The 17,045-nt window shown below is 41.5% G+C and overlaps 1 protein-coding gene across 1 annotated transcript in view; it reads left to right on the top strand.

The window, feature by feature from the left end:
• The first annotated feature begins 8,100 nt into the window (after positions 1-8,100).
• The window catches only part of LOC107100782 (neuroligin-1-like), a 147,819-nt gene continuing 138,874 nt past the window's right edge, over positions 8,101-17,045 (top strand). Inside the window, exon 1 of the mRNA XM_015399419.1 lies at positions 8,101-8,458. The gene's annotated coding sequence lies outside the window, so the exon portion shown is untranslated. The remainder of the gene's footprint in view (positions 8,459-17,045) is intronic.

Here is a 17,045-nt window from a genome sequence, read left to right as displayed (position 1 = left end):
CACATACTTTTTCACTTTTACTTGAGTAAAGACGTCAAGTTGATACTTCAACTTTTACCAGAATGTTTTTAAACTGCAGTATCTATACTTCTACTGAAGTAACAAATGTGTGAACTTTTGACACCGCTGGTCTGCTAAGAGTGAATGAGACATTGACTTCCTGATTAACACCCCCAGGATCTACACCAGGGACATCAGAATGCCTTTTGGGCTGAAAAATGTAGCCAGATGGTGACAATAAGATCGAGGGTAATCCACACAGAGGGGGTCACATTCCCAGAAGGTAGAATAGCAGATGTAGAAGAGAGCTGCAGGTACTTTGGAATACCACAGGTAACCATGAAGAGGCCACAAGTGAAGCAGCAACAGCCAAATACCTTCAGCAAGTAATGCAAGTTCTGAGCAGTCAGCTAACTGATAATGTAAATTAAATGTAATGTATTCCATTCTATTCAGTGTATTTCTATAGCTCCAATTCACATCATGTCATCGCAGGTCACTTTCCAGTTCACCAGATCATCCAGTCAGATTGATTCAAAGTTTTCTATCTAAGGAAAACCAGCTGATTGCATCGACTCATTGACTCTTCAGCAATCCCTCACACTAAGCATGCTTGTAGCGACAGTGGAGACGAAAAACTCCCTTTGAACAGGAAGAAACCTCCAGCAGAAGCAGGCTCAGTGTGAGCGGCCATCTGCTGAGGCCCACTGGGGTCATGTAATGTATGTAATTTAATGTAATGTAAATCGTTACATTGTCCCACATTGGGGAAATTCCCATTCTGCATTTAACCCCTCCCCTTAGGGAGCAGTGGGCTGCCATTGTGTGGTGCCCAGGGAGCAGTGTGGGGTTAGGGGTCTTGCTCAGGGACCCAGAGTGGAGGCTGTGGGGATCAAACCGGGTACTGCAACCTTCTCAGAGCACAGCCGCACTGATCTAACCACTAGGCCACCAATCCCTCCTATAAGTGGAACATCCAGGCAATCAAAAGATAATTCATTCAGTACTCCCCTAGATGGGAGTAAATCCCACATATTGATGCTTTAATATTTAGTTTATGATGAATTCCTTCTATGAAATAAAGAGAAATTCACCAGAACACAGACAGTCTTGCAGTATCTTAACTAGTTTCCCAGAGGATAACATGCACTGTGCTCTCACTTAGGCTTAAATGAGCACAAAAGCTGCAGGGTTGGTTTGGCATGGCCAAACAGTAGACTAAATGAAGTTGTTCATATCAGAGTGGCAGGATATTAGGGTCCTTGTGGAAGTATATAGCTTCATAGTGGTAGAGGTCAAGCATTTCCCTGATGTTGCATCAGTTTGTATTATTTTATCGTTAAGCATCTAAAGCAGCTTCCATAAGCATTTAATGGATGTGTAGCATCTTCTATTGTGTCAATGTGGCTTTATTGATGGGATGGGAACTATAAGGTTCTTCCAGAATAGGGATGGGGCAGCCAATTAATGTTTGAAGTTCTGCAGTTGCTGAATTAGCCTAGTATGTCAGCATGTTCTCTATGAAGCAGTGTTATAATGCTAAGAGAAGCATTTGTCTCGAGGACGTGTTTGTAATTTGCCCCTGAAGCCGGATTGTCCTCCAGTTCCACCCCTGGAAAACAGCCGGCCAAGAAGGAAGCACTGGTTGTTAAATCAATGTTCATTTTTCCCTTTCTGAAGTCAGTAACAAGCTTCCCTCTTTTGCTGATTCTTAGAAGCAGGTTATTGACTTCCTGACAATCAGAAGGCCATTCCAACTTGTCACACTATTCCCTTTCCCCCTCCCCGCCTCTCATTAGTGCACCATAGTGCTATCATCTGCAAACTTCATGATCATTTGAACCAGTTGAGAAGAATGTTTCGGTCAGCCAACCCACTGTGTCCAGCAGCATAGATCAGGTTCATCTTTCTTATAACCCATCTCACTTTACTTTCTTTGGAGAAACTCTGCATGGTTTAATGTGCTAGCTCTACCTCAGAATGGGAGAGTAAAATACCATCATCCTCAAATGCCTTGGTCCAAATAACTTGTTAAATATAGACCTATATGTATGCTTTCTTTAACATCTAAAATTCCTGAAAAAGTAGTTGCTAAACAAATGTGACCCCTGGCACCATGTTGACCTTTTTGAAGAGTTTATCATAGCACTATTGATATCCTCAAGGCCTCAGATAATGAACTTGTATCTGAACTCTTCCTTTTAATTCTCAGTGCTGCATTTCATACAGTTGATCATAATATTCTTTGAAAAAGGCCTAATAATTATGTTGGAAATTAGGGAACATATATGAATTTATAAACTGCTCTCTCACTCGCCCCTCGTACTCCTGGGCATGGCTGGTGGTTCCTTCATCTAAAGCCTGAGTCCTCTACCAAAGGCCGAGGAGCTTGACGGTTTTTCACAGTATCTTAGCTGTCATAGATCACGCAGACAGAAGAGACATCGAAGCCATAAGGCCAGAGAGCCCTAGGAGAGGCAGAATCCCCAGCCAAGCCATGACCAACCACAAAGGGCCCAGCCCAATCCCAAGCAGAGTGTAGAGAACAGAGGTGTGAAGACCTGATACCAGTCCCCCTCCTGCCCGGATGTAGTGTTGCTGCCTGCTGGACTACTGTGTGTTTATAAATGAGGGGAGAGTAATTCTGCCCCCTCACCAATCCCACCCTTCACCCTTAGTGTCTAAATGCATTCCACCAATCACAGGTGGGCATGAGCATTGGAAGAAAAGCCAGAAAGCCTGGCCCACCTCCAATACTCTAAATGTGACCAACCTGATGCCTTACCTTTCTATGTCTTGAAAATGTTATAAATTATGCTAACTAAGGTGCTCAGTAAAATTGGGGAATAGGCCCCAACCAGCATGAGAGGACCCACACTGGTGATGATTCCCTCCCCAGGAGATTATATGTGTGGTAGTGTGAAAGAGCTATTGAGGGGGAAACATCGGGGATGGGGAGCAAAGAATGGGGGAACGGGGTTCTTCCAGGGAGCCAGCTCCCCTGCTGACTCCAATAGACACCAAGTTCTCCACCAGGGGAGCAAGACGCCATGCAGCAGGGGCACCACCACTTCCCAACCCTCAAATCCCAACCCCATACCACTACCTATGTCAGTTACTATAGAACAGATGGTTGTGACATAATACATTTGATTTTCTACAGAAAACACTGGTAGATTACCAAAGATATCAATCCTTGTAGGAGGGACATTTGTGACATAATAAATACACTGCTAAAAAATAAAGGGAAGACATAAACGATACAATATAATATCAGTCAAATCAAACTTTGGTGAAATCAAACTGTCCACTTAGAAATTAACACACAATTCCACATGCTGCTGTGCAAATGGAATAGACCACAGGTGGAAATCTTTGGCGATTATCAAGACACACTCCTTAAAGGAGTAGCTCTGCAAGTGGGGACTACAGACAACTTCTCAGCGCCTGTGCTTTCTGGATGATTTTTTTTGGTCACTTTTGAATGGTGGTGGTGCTTTCACACTTGTGATAGCATGAGACAAAATCTACAACCCACACAAGTGGCGCAGGTAGAACAGGCGTCCACAGATGTGTTGTGCTCAGAGTCCAACTCCGTGCAGGACACTCGGCATTTGCCAGAGAATACAAGGACTGGCTGTCTGTGCTCTTCACAGATGAAAGCAGGTTCACACTGAGCACACGTAAAAGACATAATAGAGTCTGGAGAAACGGTGGAAGGCAATCTGCTACCTGCAACATCCTTTAGAATGACTGGGTCGGCAGTGGTTCAGTAATGTTATAGTGTGGTATTTCTTTTGAGGTCCACACAGCTCTCCATGTGCTCATCAGAGCTAGCATGACTGCCATTAGTTACTGAGATGAGATCCTCAGCCCCCGTTTTCAGACCATCAGCTGGTGTGGTTGGCCCTGGGTACCTCCCAATACAGGACAATGCCAGACCTCATGTGGCTGAAGTGTGTAAGCAGTTCCCTGAGATGAAGGCACTGAAGCTATGGACGGGTCCTCAGACCCGAATCCTATCAAGCTCATCTAGGACACAATGTCTTCATTCTTTAACGTTGCACCACAGACTGTCCACGAGTTGAAGGAACCTCTAGTCCAGGTCTGGGAGGAAATCCCCTCGGACACCATCCACCACTTCCTAAGAAGCATGCCAAGGTGTTGAAGGGAGGTAATCCAGGCATGTGGGGGCCACACAGCTAATATCGAGCCACATTTTGACCTGTTGAAGGACATTATTCAAAGTTGATTCCACCTGTCTATGTTTTTCCATGTCAAAGTTGCGTATGGCTCCATATCCAGGCCTCCATTGCTTGATAAATTAGATTTTAATGGATGTTTCGTTGTGTGATTATATTGTCAGCACATTCAACTTTGTACAGAACAAAGTATTCAGGGAGAATATTTCATTCATTCAGATCTGGGATGTTTTATTTTAGTGTTTGCTTTATTTTTTTTAGCAGTGTATTTATTTCCAAAGAAAGAATAGTTCCTGTAGAAGGGGTTGGTGTGATATTGTAGATGTCTAAATCCTGCAGAAGTAACTTGTGTGACATTATCAGTTTATATTGTAAGGACTTGTATGCAGGGACTGGAGAGAAGGTTTAGTTTGATGTTCCAGACATTCCCTCAAGGGGGACTTAGACAGCATCAAAGGTTTAAGGTCCTGCAAATGGGACTGTTGTGGCCTTACAGCTGCACAAGGGACTGTTTCTATGTAACTTGAAGCTTATCTCATTGGACAACATGCTAAATGCTTATCCAGAGGCCATAATTGTCTCTCCCGACTGAATGTCCTTACAGTAAGTCTTTGGATGAGTTGCTATCAATCAATCTGCTGACCCAAACAGTCGGAGCACATCACAGGAGGGGTTTCAGGTTTGTGAGCCAATATATGGCCTATCCATGCCGAAACTATTCCAGGACTCAAATGCATAACACCATCACGCCGGCTCTACTGGGTGAGAAACTGACGGCGATGCAGATGGATGCCCCCATTGTGTCCTGGATTGTGGATTACCTGACTGGCAGACAACAGTAGATGCCCCTACAGCACTGCATGTCAGAAAAGGTGATCAGCAGCATTGGGGCCCCGCAGGGAGGGGACTGTCTTCTCTCCCTTCCTCTTCACCCTGTACACCACAGACCCCAGCTACTGCACAGAGGGCAGCTACCTTCAGAAGTTTTCTGATGACTCTGCAGTAGTTGGATATATCGACGATGATGAGGAGACAGAGCCCAGGGGTGTGGTGGACAACTTTGTTACCTGGTGTGATCAGAACCATCTGCAGCTCAGTCTGGCAAAGACCAAGGAACTGCTGGTGGATCTGAGAAGGATTGAGGCCTGTGAGCCCTGTTTCTATCTGTGGGATCAACATGGACAATGTTTAGGATTATAAATAATTAGGGGCGCCCTTGGACAATATACTGGACTGGACTTAAAACAGAAATGCCCTCTACAGGAAGGGCCAGAGCCATCTCTATTTTCTGAGGCTGCTGAGGTCCTTCAACATCTGCTGGACAATGCTACAGATGTTTTATGAGTCTGTGGTGGCCAGTGCCATCCTTTATGCTGTTGCATGCTGGGGCAGCAGACTGAAGGTGAAGGACGACAACACACTTAATAAACTCCTCCTCAAAGCCAGTCAGGCTGTTGGAGATGAGCTGAATGTTGGCCAGGAACAAATCATTCCTGCCTTCCTCAGAGACGATGGACTGAACTGTTAAACCAGGTAGTGACTCACACAGATAATCGTCTCCCGTTAGATGACTGTGGTCACTAACCTGTGTTTCTCCCTGCAGAGTGTCAGGGATGGGGTAGCGCCCCGTCCCCCTCATGCAGCGTTTTGAACTTTCCCACTGTCTGTCTCACCTTGGATACTGGGTCCATCTGTCCCGTTTATGACTTCCTGGCTCTAGTGCCCCAGGCTTTGCTCAGGGCCAGAACAAAAAGTGGTTAGAAGAAAATGAAACCCACACATTTCTGAACACTCCTCCAACTTAACCACAGTCATTCACTCAAACTCTTGAAAAAGGTATGCCAGGACCTTTTCAAATGACTATAACCTCCCATTTTAAGTCATTCTGACTCATGCATCAGTTAGTTAATGTTGTAACTGATGAGATGATCATATTCTCACTCACTACCTTCCTGACTCACTCCTTTGTTTTGGCAATCTGCCTTATCATTGTGAAGTATGAGAGGAAAGGTCACAACAGAACAAACACAGAGAAAACTGCCACACAAAATATAATCCCACCGGGAAGTTTCATTTTTGGTCATTAAATTCAGTATTTGTGTCGTGTAGTTTCTGTCTAAGTCTAACAGTAAATCTCATAGCAGATGTTGCTGAATGACACAGATTATGATGCAATAATGACACAGATTGGACGTTTGAACAGAATTATGAAAGAACAGCATCTCAACAAGGTGAATATTTTTTATTCTCAAAATCTTTCCATATCTTGTGACTTGGCTGGCCAATGAAGAAAATACAAACCTTACTGCTGCACCCACCTTTTTATTATAAGCAGCTCTGTAGTTGGCCTATCATACAAAAATATTACTATACGTACCATTATTTAATGGTGTTAAAATGAAATCAATCAAATCCCTAAAGACAGAAAAACATCAATAATTTATATTTTTGTAGCCCTTATTCTCTAGCTGGTCAGATCTAAGAAACTTTCATTCCTTGCAGTTTATTTATAAAATGCCAATTCACAAGAATTATCTTCTGCAAGAAGAAGAGAAGGTTCAATCAGATCATACGGTCAGATTGGTTTTCTATCTAAGAAAGAAAGCATCTGATTGCATAAAGTCATTAACTTCACAGGATTTGCTCCTGGTTGAGCGTTTGGCAGCAGTACATATTCATAGAATGAGTTATGAAAGTTTTCTCACCATCTTCATCATTTTTCTCCTATTTCTAATTATCTTTCAGGTACGAACACATTTTCTAAGTTCTCCAGACTGACGTAGAAGTCTTCTTCCATCCGTCAGCTGTTATCCAAACTTAGTCTTTCACTAAATTAACCAGTTTTTTGTTACTTAAAGCAATTCATTTTATTAGGCTACATCATTCAATGCAGGTCCAGCAGGTTCTGCAGCAGCTTCTTCCCCACCGCCATCAGACTGCTGAGCTGATGAAACTCTAAATCCTGTCTCAGACTCTGCATCACACTGATGACACCAAACCAAAACACGGCAGATCTGCACCATAGATATTAAAGCTCTGAATTTCCACATCAATGCGTTTTTTGCTCCGTGTTTTTTCTCCCATGCTGTTTACATTTGATCACTGCTGCACTTTAAGAATGGACGTTCTGAGAGCTGTGCACAATGAAATGTCATTTTGTTTACACTGTGTTTAAAAGTAAAAGTTGTCTACGTCATAAATTATGCAGCTCTGCAATTATAAATTACATTTTAATCACTGATGATAGAACTACAGGTCGACACACTGATATGTCGGTATTCAGGGGACTCTGGTTGAATTTGTTCTTATTTTGTCTAAATAAACTCAGTTTGCTGCTGTTTTAATAAACTTCTTTCACCGTCAGAAAGTCTAAAATCAATTCTACCCCAGAAATAATCAGAAGAGCATCTTATTTTGCTTATCATAAGCGAACCCCTCATTACATGTTGAGAAGTTTGTTCCACAATTTTAGCAAAAATCTCTCTTTGAAAACATGCTAGATATTAAAATAAAGAATATATTCATATTAAAGATTTTAAAAATAGTTGAACAAACAAATTCACTTTCATAAGATTCTAATTAGTTGTGAAATAAAAATGGTAATAAAATAGAATCTGTAGTTTCTGTCTGCCGGTCATAGACATGCTGCTCTTTTCCTTCTGCTTTCTTATTTTTGCATTTCTTTAATTACATAAATTGCTCCTCAAAAGGCTGATTAATGAGTCTCCCATGTTCCTTTAAGAGCAGTGGGTGAGGGTGGGGGGGCTGGTTGTGGTGTTCCCTGTGAGGCCGCTAGGCGCGTCTCTGCTCCATGAAAGCCTGCGACAGCAGAGTCTGTGGAGCTGAAGGAGGAGGAGGAGGAGGAGGAGAGGGAGCCAGAGAGAGGGAGAGAGGAGCTGTTCTATCAGCCTGAATCGTGAGGAGCGACGATGGGGAGAAAATTCTGTCTCCTTTCCTCCAACATCCCTTCATTAAGATGTAGAGCGATGCGCGTCCAGAAAATCACAGCAGATCTTAGAGAAGAAAAGATATTTTGGATTTACGGACTAATGGGAGCTTTTCCTTTTCTTTCCACGCGTGTGAATCTGAGCTGAGTTTTTCCCTCTGGAGTGAGAAGCGGAGCAGCTTGATTCCCAAACGCTGGAGCGGATTTTCTTTCCTCTGGAGCTTTTTGGGAGGACCTTATCCTAACGGGACGGAACGCAAAGAGGAATATAGTGGGAGGCAAGAGGAGGCGCAGCGGATCTTCTCTGACGGTAAATTCACCTCTAGACTCACTTCTTTAAGGTCCAGCAGCGTTGATCATTCGGCTCCATGATCATCCTCCATGGAATGAAGCCGCTGAGATGCAGTGGGCTGATGTTTAGATGTGGAGAAGTGTTGGTCGGTAAGTTCAGGTGAACCTGTCTGGCTTGGAGAAAAAGGAGGATGAACATTCCTGTCTTGTGTTTTTTTTGGAAAGCCTGGTGATCCTTGTTGGGAACCGGAGAGAAATGCACATCTTTCCTGTTTTTCCTTCTGTCGCCACTTTGGAGTCGCTCTGCGCTCAGAGCGCATGGACGCACAGAGCTGCGCACTGAGCCGCTGCGTAAAACAGCCAAGCTCTGGGTCTGCAAGCATCTGCTGGGAGTTTGGAAGCCTGATAATACAGCCTCCTTCAGGGGCTCCTCTCCTCCTGACGGTGCTTCTGTCGCTGCTCAGGTTTAACGGTTATCAGACTTTCTTGCAGACCAAGCTGCCATCTTTACGGATTTTATAGAAAGGCGCATTTTGAAATGTTGCTGGATGTTCTAATGCAGGTAAAGCTGCAGTTTAGAGGAACTATAGAGGTCTCTATCTTCTCCTGACTAGAAGGGGGGGAGGAAAGTTGCGCCTGTCGGCCACTGCGGGGGCACCATCACCATATAAACGGGATGAATGCGGTAGCTGTGAGAGTGCGTGTCTGTGCGTGGATGGAAACGGAGGCTTGGATGTGTTGAATTCAAAGATCTGAATCTATGAAAGATGAAGCTTTGTTCCCCCCCCCCCCATAAAGACCACTAATATGAAATAACAAAAACATCAAGCAGTTGCTGATTTTAAACTGTCCAATAGGACACACAGGTTTCTCAGCCAGTGACGTAACATTTTGCCTCAAATGTAATCAGATATTTTTCTCTATTTGTTTTTTGCTTCCTGTCAAAAAGATGATTTTACATTCTGACAGCTGTGTCACGTGACCTTCATCATTTCTCTCTCTGCTAAATGACCAAAGCACCAAATTCAGTCCATGAACCATTTAATATTAATATTAAGCAAATATTTCCTCAGCAAACATCAAATCTAGTTTATTATTTCTACTACATTAAATCTAAATATTTAAAAACATCAGAAGCTTTCTGGTATTTTAATGAGAATAATTGTTACAGATCTTTGATGAATAATGATGAGGAGGATCCACAGTAGTTCTGTTGGTTTATTGTTACATCTTTACATTTTCAAATGATTATTTTTGATGTTATTCTAATAATAAAACAATCAACCAGATTATTTTTATGTTTTTGGTGAAATTATATCATGTTACAGATTATGCATCTGAATAATGATTCCATTTATATTTTTGGTTTTACTCACAATCAGACAGATGGTGAAAAACCCAAACAGCAGCTTCATTCTCTGTGGTTAGAAATTCACAAATAGATGGAAGAAAGAGTTTGAACCCAGAATGTTTGATTCTGGAAGCTAGAAAATCTAAATAGATGCTGAATGATTCTCCTCCTTCAGCCCAATAAAGTCAGTGGAACAGAAAAAAGCCACAAAACCCAATTATTCTCCTGTTGGTCTGATAGAAATAAGACTGAACTTTTAATGAACTTTGATTGGATTTTATTTGTGGTGTGTTTTTGTATCAATATGTGGAGGGAGGGACAAGGGTGTCCCAATGTGTCTCAGTGTGTCCCAGAGTGTCCCAATGTGTCCCAGAGTGTCCCAAGGTGTCCCAAGGTGTCCCAGTGTGTCCTAAAGTGTCCCAGAGAGTCCCAATGTGTCCCAGAGAGTCCCAATGTGTCCCAGGGTGTCCCAGTGTGTTCCCAATGTGTCCCAGGGTGTCCCAGAGAGTCCCAATGTGTCCCAGGGTGTCCCAGTGTGTTCCCAATGTGTCCCAGGGTGTCCCAGAGAGTCCCAATGTGTCCCAATGTGTCCCAGTGTGTCCAAGGGCTCTGATCTACATTTCTCAGCTCTCATCCGTCCAATGGCGTCTCTGCCTCTTTGCTCATCATGTTTCCAACTCATTCTGATGCCATTAAGTTCCGTTGGTTTATCACTGCTGGCTTCTAACATGCTCTATATCTATAGCTGATTTATTGATTCATCATGCTTGGGACCTTCTAGCAGTTAGCAGATAGTTTTATTAATTCAGTTGGAGACATGGCGTGGCGTGGCTTTCCATCCTGACTAAAGCCGTCCAGGTGACGATGCGGTCTCGTTCTGCAGACCTAAGGTTACGATAAGCTTCATGCAGAGAGCACCTTTCTAGGATCACATTTCTACACCCAGAGCGTCACAGACGGCTGCTCTGTCAGCTCCAGGAGCCATCAAACTCTAATGCTTCTCTTTACAGCATTTTCTATGTGCGGCATTAACTTTGTAATAGGTTGTATATTAAGCCTGGCTGTGATCTCCTCCCTCACAGAACCAGATAGTTTGGATCCTTCTCCCAAAGCAGAAGGTGAAAAAGCAACGATTCTCCAGTATAAACCTTTAAATGCAGCATTAAGAGGAAAACTGCGTCTCATGGTTGGCCTGATTTTGCTCTGTAGATGAAGAGGAACTTCCTGCAAACCTCCATCATAGAACCAGTCTTTCTAGAACACGAAACCATATTTCTGCACAGAATTTTGAACAGTTTTGAAAAGATATGAAAATCAGTATTTAGATGAAGATAAAAACTATTTGACGGTTATCCTCCAAAAAAAAAGATGTTTTTTGTTTCACAGCTTGAGAGGAAGTTCATGGCTCATAGTTTCCACTAAAGGAAATCTTTCCTATAACCAGTATAGATTTTCTTTTTAGAAGATTAACCACAATAAAAAAAGGTTACAAGGCTCGACGTTTACTGAAGTATAATTAAAAGGAAAACTTTAAATAAAGATGACGCTGCATCAAGTCTGTGGCCGTCAGTCTTAATTTTACAAATATAAAATGTTTCACGTCTTTCCAGAAGTAAACAGGAAATAATGTCATTTTAAGGAAACAGGAAATAATGTCAGTTTAAGGAAACAGGATATAATGTCAGTTTAAGGAAACAGGAAATAATGTCAGTTTAAGGAAACAGGAAATAATGTCAGTTTAAGGAAACAGGAAATAATGTCAGTTTAAGGAAACAGGAAATAATGTCAGTTTAAGTAAACAGGAAATAATGTCAGTTTAAGGAAACAGGAAATAATGTCAGTTTAATTCGATCTAATCATTTTTCTCATAGTTATTCTGACTTTGTTGAGGCTGAACTTTGGTGTTTTGGATCATTGGTTTCTAAAAACTGCAGAATGCTCTTTATTTCTAATGAAGCTGTGAAGAAACCATTACAGTAATTGAAATTTGCATCTTTCTTTACTGAGACAGCAGGAAATAGATTAAGTATTGATAGGAAGGACACAGATGTTTTTACTCAGCTACTCTGTCTTCAGTCTCAAACGTCTTTTTTCTTTATTTCTTGTCACAGGCTGTTGCTGCCTGGATCCACGTTGCAGTTTTTAAGGCTTAGTTATAAGAATAAAGGACAGAATATTAAATTTAGATTCTATTCTAGTATAAACGACAGAAATCAGACTATACTAGCTACAGTGCAGTTACATAACCTGCTTATTTGTTACCTCATGTTAGCGTAGCTTCAAGGCACTCAGTCGGTTATAATTTTGTAGAGTTTGTATTGAGGGTGAATATAAATCATTTAAAAAGTCTACAATGTGAAGGTTCAGTTTAAAAATAGCAACCTTATGCAGAATGCAGAACATTTGAAACCTTTAAAGACTCTGGTGAAAAAATATCCATAGTTTAACCTTTTCCACAATCATTCCATTTGATGTATTTTCCAGTTTGCATTTTTAATCGTCCCAACAAGTTTTCTGTGTCTTTAGGAAATAAATGAATCCCTGAAAGTAAAGAAGGTTTGACCTAAAAAAATGAGAACTGCTCAGAATATGATGAATATATGAAAACTCTGTTGGGGAAAAAGGCCTTGCCGGCTGCTGGTTGCTTGTTGCTGGCTGCTTGTTGCCGGCTGCTTGTTGCCGGCTGCTTGTTGCTAGCTGCTTGTTGCTTGTTGCTAGCTGCTTGCTGCTCGTTGCTGGCTGCTGGTTGCCGGTTGCTCTCTGCTGGTCGTCTTTTACCTGCTTATTCCTTTCCTCTTATTAATGGGGTGAAAGTTGTGTAAAACGGAGTGAATAAACGTTCCCATTAATTATTCAGTTATTAATTAATGTTTGTCTCATTAGATTTAAAGCCTGGTTTATAGTTATGCAGGAATGTTTGTATTAATGTTTATTTTTCTGTTAATCTAAAACTTATCCAACCTGTTGAAGTGTTGCAGGGATGTTTTCATGACTGTCGTCCTTCACTTCTGTCCAGAAGGATCTTTATCAGCTTTAATAACTCAGTTGATCTGAGAAAAACGTCTGACTGATTAGTGAGGAAGCAGCGATGGAGGCAGAACAGTTTTCTAATCATAAACTGATGCTTCGTCATCAAAGACGTGAAATCTTGGAAGATTCATTGGAGACAAAAAAAAAATGATTTTATGTCATTTGTTCATTTATATTGTCCTTTAAATTGCTAAACATAGAACCAAGAGGCATAGAAATCATAGATAGAACAGAATAAATGAATAATTCTGACAAAGAGAGAAATGTGGACTAAAATGTGACGGAGATAATTTAAAGTCTTGCTGAATAAAATGGTTTTATTTGAAATGTTCCAGGTGAGCGTCTGGCTCAGGCAGGACGTCTCACAGGATGTCCTCATGGTGGAGGTCTTTTCTGTCCTCTTCATGCTCAAACTTTAGAGTTAGTCTCTAATAAACCAGGATCTTTGGCGTCCTAAAAGAGAAAAAGGTTCAGTTTCTAAGATTCAACATATGAGATAACAACATCTCAACATTGCTGACCTCAGAGAAGCTTTAAGCTTTATCGTCTCTCCATAAAGGTCTTGGATTAAACCCTGAAATAAAATTTAATTTCATCTAAATATATGGATTTTATATCCAAGTCTTTATGGATTTTGTGCTTTTGCTGTAGATAGAAAATAGCAGATATACACAGTATGAGCCGCATGCTTGACTGATGTACATGTTTAATTGAAAAAGGATGTTAGTAAACTCATCATACATTGATTTATTAGGATTTCTAAATTGGATTTGAACGGTATTCCCAGGATGCACACTGGAAATGATGGTTAGACTGGGAGGCTGTTCTGGTTCTGGCTCTCCTCCAGTTTCTGCTGTTTTCAAATAATTACACACATTTCCATCAGAGAGAGAGGAGCTGAAATCCACCGAGTTCTGGAGGCTGGTGGACTGAAGGCTGCAGGGCTGCAGGCTTTGTTCATGTCTGAAGGTCTGAGCTCAGGTTTAGGTCTGCCTGGAAAAAATATAATTCACTGTTATGATGAACTATTTACAATAAAAACTCAGCTTCCATCATCTCCTCCTCCAGGATCAGGGTTCAGCTCATCTCCTGCAGGTTCTGGGTGAAACCTGAACAGCTCACTGGTCTGTGGCAGAGCAGCACAGAGAAGCCAGGTAACCTAACAGCCATGTTTGGGCTGCAGGAGGAAGCAGGCAGGGAGGACGGGCCAGGAATCAAACCCACAACCTTCTAGTTGCAATGCAAGCCATGTGTGCAGGCCAAAGAAAAAATATGATATCCAACATTAATCTGGCTGCTCACCTCCACCATCCTGTCGCTGATTTAGATTCACATTTTAGTTCTTCCGGCTCACAAGAGGTGAAGCTAAACATTCGGTCATTTCTACCAAACAGAATCTTTAAACTTTATCCAAAGCATTCGGTTTATTTCTGCATAAAGATCCAGATGAAAAGCTGCACAGATCTTTGAATATTTCTCTCTCATTCTTCTTGTTTCTATTTATGTAAATATGATGTAAATTTTTCCTTCTATTGTTATTAAAATATTTTCTCTGTTTCATTTAAATATTTAGTCAAGTTGCAAATATTTGGAAATGTGAATAAAAAGGAGAAAAAAAAATATTTCGCCAAAAAATTGGAATTAAGGCCTGCAGTGTGAAAATGGGCTTAAATATATAATTAGTTATATAATTATTAGTTGATTAAATGTGTCAGTGTGACTACTCTGCTTTGGTGCTTTACACTTAAATTCCATTACAATATTAATCTATTAGGTTTGGTTGCATTGATGAAATAAAGAAATCAGATTTTTGCTGAAACGTGTTGCTGGAAATGGAAATGTTTCCATTGATTGTTTAAATTTATCCATCTAGTGCTGCAGAATCATCCTTTTCTGTGCAGCAGTGAGGAGAAATCTAAAGCTTGCAGAGCAGCGAGAACTGAGGACCAGGATGAAGACGGTTTGCAGCAAAGGCCCAGATTTGACCATGAAACCATGTTTTTCAGCTGATGCCATTTATTAGCATCGACAAGTTGTTTCTTCTTTAGAAAGCTTTCTTCCTGAACTGGTTTATTCAGCAACTTTTATATTGCTAGGTTGTGTTTTATAGAGAAGACTAGATTCCCTGGCAAAGCTTTGAAAAAGGACTTTTTCAATCTTTTTAATGAACAGTTATGAACTACATGTTTAACTTTGCTACCTTAGTTAAGTCTGAATTATGTTTGGCAGCATTATAGCACTTCCTGCAATTCTTGGTTGGTTTGCAGTAAAGGTTTCCTTTACTATGAAACACCTGGAATGAAAGTTGAACGTTTCTAGCCCAAGAAAATCACAGTCCTTCAGTTTCAAACCAGAATGCATCATTTTTTCTGTGTCTAATAAGCAAACACTTAAGAAAAAGGAACCTAAGTATTAACAGTCTTTCCCAAGAGTCAGAAGAGAACCAGGCTGCTAAGATTGTCGTTGAGGTGAGGCTAGGCAATACCAGGCAGCTGCCAAGGGCCCCAAGTTCCTGGGGGCCCCATAAAACTCTGTTTCCATGTATGGTTAATCCAACTATTCCTTATTTATTCACGTTAATTATGTTTTAGATAAAAATCCTTTGGCTAAAATGCCATCAGAACGCTGATAATATTAGGTGTGTCTCAGCCCCCCCCTTCCGGGTTCCCCATATTGGATCAGTCCATTTGCTGCACATGTTCAGAAAGGTCCAAACAGACAGCAGCAAACCATTTGAAAACAAACCATGCAAAGAGCAGTGTTGCCAACTTAGCGCTTTAGTCGCTATATTTAGCCACTTTTCAGACCCCTCTAGCACTTTGATTTCTAAAAAGCTCCTAGCGCCAAATCTAGAGACTTTTTTCTGCTACTGGAGACTTTGGAGACAACATCTAAAAGCAGCGAACTCTGCTCTCCAGAGCGAGTAGATTGGTAACCCCGCCTCCTGCTCTCCTCTATCTTGTCTGCTGTCATGATTCATGCAGCTATTATTTCATCCAAATGAAAAATGGAGAACAGATAAGCAGATCATGGCTTGTCTACAGTGAAAAGAAGGACTGGGTTATTTACTTTGGCCTTTTTGGAAACACAGGAAGGAGCAATCAGCTAAGTGAGCTTAGTGCTTGGAAAAAATCTTTCATTCCTTTAGAGACAGCATGAAAAGTCAGCTGAGTACAAAACATAGAGAGGAAAACAAGAAGAAAAGGGACAAGAAGAGAGGGACACAACCTAGAACAGATAATGGATGTCTATTCTATTAACGTTTATCTATCTGGAGAATGGGGCTGTTTGATGTCTTCTCCATTCAGAGGGCCCCCTGCCTGTCTTTGCCTAGGGCCCCACATTTCCTAGATGTGCCTCTGTACTAAATGAAACATGATGTGGAAATAAACTTTATCTGCTTTATAATGTCACGGTTCCTTCACGGTTCTTATCAGTTGTTCTGTTTTGTTGATCTTGGGTTTATTTTCCATTATATTCTACCAGTCATTAGTTACTCTCTGCTGCCCCCTGGTGCTTGTTTCCTTTCCCCTTGGCTTCCTTCTAGTTGGTTCCATTCACACCTGCTCCATATCAGCTCATTAGTCCATCCATTGTTCCGTTCCCCTTATATACTCCATCTCTGCAGTCACTCAGAGCTGGTTCCTTGTTGTTCTGCTGCTTCTTCATCTCTGGCTCACATCAGTTTCCTCTGATGTTTTTTTTTTGCTTTTTAGTGTTTCTGTATTTGCCTCAGTTCTGTCATTAAATCTGCAGCATTCACCTCTGCCTCCTGATCTCTGCATTTGGGTCTTCAAAACCCTCCACCCAACCCAACCTGAGGTATATATAAGGTATATTTCTGCAGGCGTCCAAGATTGGATTGGCTAAAAGCTTTAGAAGTGCTGTTTGTCTGAAGCATCTCTGTTGTTCAGAGGTGGAAGGTGTTTGGATCCAACAGAAATCTCTGAGACAGCAGATCAATTTAAAGAGTCTTCAAGAAAATCTCCTGGAACTGGAAGTAAAATGTGTCACTCATCAGGACAGTGACCCAGAGCAAATGGCCATCAAAGCAAATCATTTTAGGAGTAGTGAATGTCCCTGAGTGGCAGTGGGTGGAGAACAGTTTCTAGTTCAACTTTTAGTTCAACATCTCTGCAAACAGGAAGGCCAGCTCTGTGGTTGGAGGCCCTCTGGACTCAGTGCAGAACCACCACTGTTCCCAACAGCCTCAATCAGTCGTTCC

This window comes from Cyprinodon variegatus, unplaced genomic scaffold, assembly GCF_000732505.1.
Source record: "Cyprinodon variegatus isolate N-32 unplaced genomic scaffold, C_variegatus-1.0 Scaffold1010, whole genome shotgun sequence".
Lineage (NCBI taxonomy): Eukaryota > Metazoa > Chordata > Actinopteri > Cyprinodontiformes > Cyprinodontidae > Cyprinodon > Cyprinodon variegatus.
This window is presented reverse-complemented; position numbering and strand designations above follow the sequence as displayed.